Below are 2,337 nucleotides of genomic sequence, written 5' to 3'. Positions count from 1 at the left end.
TTTAGTAAGTAACTTACTGTGAATCTCAGCTTGTTACTTACTAACAGGGTATCCTGGGCAGATCCCCAAGCCAATATACAGCCTCTGTAAAATGGGGGAGATGGTAACAGTAGCTATGTTACAGCCTAAGTGCTCAGTAAGCAGTCATCACTCTCTCATCCTTCAGCGGTGCTGCTTACTAGGTCCATGACTTTGGGCAAATTATTAAACCTTTGTGAACCTTCGTTTTTTTATTTGTAAAACAAAGCTGTATAAAGTACGATGGGGGCTCATAGGAGATGGCATTTGAGCTGGCCTTGAGATAGGCAAATTTTTGCCATTATGAGATGAAGCAGGAAAGTGTCAAGATGAGAGATTATCTTGTGTGCACTGGGGGCTTGGAGGAAGATGAAGTTATTGTTCTGGCAGTTGTGATCTTACTCCCACTCTCTTCTGGATTCCTCCACTCTACAGTGGTCAGATGGCCAAAGGGTATGCTAAGGAGCAGAACGATATGACAGTGTTCTGACAGTTTAGTTGTCCCATGTGAACAGGAATTTAGTTGGGGGAAAGCTGTGAAAAGTCACTAGTACATACAAATCCCTGCCTAAAATATGGGACTGCTTCTAGAAAAGACAGATCCTACAGCACTGCATGACATCAAGATAGCAGCCAATTCCAATCACCAAATATTATGAAGTCCCTATTATGTGCTAGCCACAAGACTAATCAAAAAGGAAATCCAAGGGAAGAGAAGGAGATGCAATTCATACTCACTGAGTGCCAACTCTGTCCCAGACATTAGGATAGGGGCCACGTTATCCCATTTGGTCCTCACAATACTTTATGAAGTGGGAATTACTATGTGTATGACTATACCCAAATTTCAGGTGAAAAAATAGTGTTAGTAAAATAAGTTCCTTAAATTCACACAGTGCAAAATCAGAAAATACAACTAATTCTGTAACTCTGGATTAAGACATGCTCTACCCAATTATTCTCTCTGCTCTCAAACCATTATGATCTATAGATATGACACTGAGCAAGCCCCTTCCTCTCTCTGGGCCTCAGTTTTCACACATGGAAAGTGATGTTTTGGAACTAATCATCTCAACGTTTCATTCTATCTCTGACTTTCTCTGACTTTACTTAAACTGAGTTAAAACAAAAATCTCTGGCATTTGTAGTTTTTCAGCAAGTTGTCCAGTAGTCATTCTGACAGAATCCCTCTTTTCAACTTGGCAAACTGGTTAATTTGCATGTGAAAAGTGCCTTATCTCAGGGGAAATGGAAACCCAGGAAATTTGTCAATTAGCTAATGGCAATGGAAATAAGCATGGAGGCATGCTTGCATGGTGAGTAGTGATGAATCTTAACGATAAGAATAGACTAATAAATTACTTCTTCTAACCCTTTACCAAAATATATTAGCTTATCATTTTTTTTAATTTTCTTAAATTTATTGGGGTGACATTGGTTAATAAAACTATGTAGATTTCAAGTGTACAATTCTATAATACATCACCTGCATATTGCATTGTGTGTTCACCACCCAAAAGTCAAGTCTCCACGGATGGATCTTGAAATTAGCATGCTAAGCAAGTAAGTCACATGGAAAAAGTCAAGAACAGACCGGCCTGGTGGCTCAGGTTGTTGGAGTGCCGTGCTCCTAATGCTGAGGTCACTGGTTCGATTCCCACATGGGCCAGTGAGTGGTGCCTTCTACAGCTAAGATTATGAACAATAGCTCTCCCTGGAGCTGGGCTGCCGTGAGGAGCCAGAGGTTGGCGTTAGCTGCTGTGGGCTGCCGTGTGTCACCATGAGCGGCCGGCGGCCAGCATGAGTGGCTGGCAGCCATAGTGAGTGGCTGGCAGCCAGCGAGAGCTGTCGTGAGCTGCTGAGTGTCAGACCGACGACCATGACCGACTGCCTTAGCCGGGGGGAGCGCAAGGCTCATAACACCAGCACGGGCCAGGGAGCTGTGTCCTACACAAATGGACTGAGAAACAACGGCTTGAACCGGAGTGGGGGAGGAGGTGGAAGAAAGGGGGGGAAAAGAAAAAGTCAAGAACCATATGATTTCACGTATGTATGGGATATAAAACTAAAGCAACAAATGAACAAACAAGACAAACTAAAACTCATACATAGACACAGACAACAATATGGTAATTAGCTTATAATGTTGTGTCTACAGTTTAACAGGAATGAATAGCCTCTTCTACATCTGATTTCACCTTCATGGAAGCAAATACTTGGACAAATGACTGATAATATCTGGTAAATTCATTCATTCAACGCAGATACACAGCAAGCCCAGACTATCTGCCAGACACTGTTCTACATGTTCCAGGGATG

Source organism: Rhinolophus sinicus, chromosome X, assembly GCF_036562045.2.
Source record: "Rhinolophus sinicus isolate RSC01 chromosome X, ASM3656204v1, whole genome shotgun sequence".
Classification (NCBI taxonomy): Eukaryota; Metazoa; Chordata; class Mammalia; order Chiroptera; family Rhinolophidae; genus Rhinolophus; species Rhinolophus sinicus.
This window is presented reverse-complemented; position numbering follows the sequence as displayed.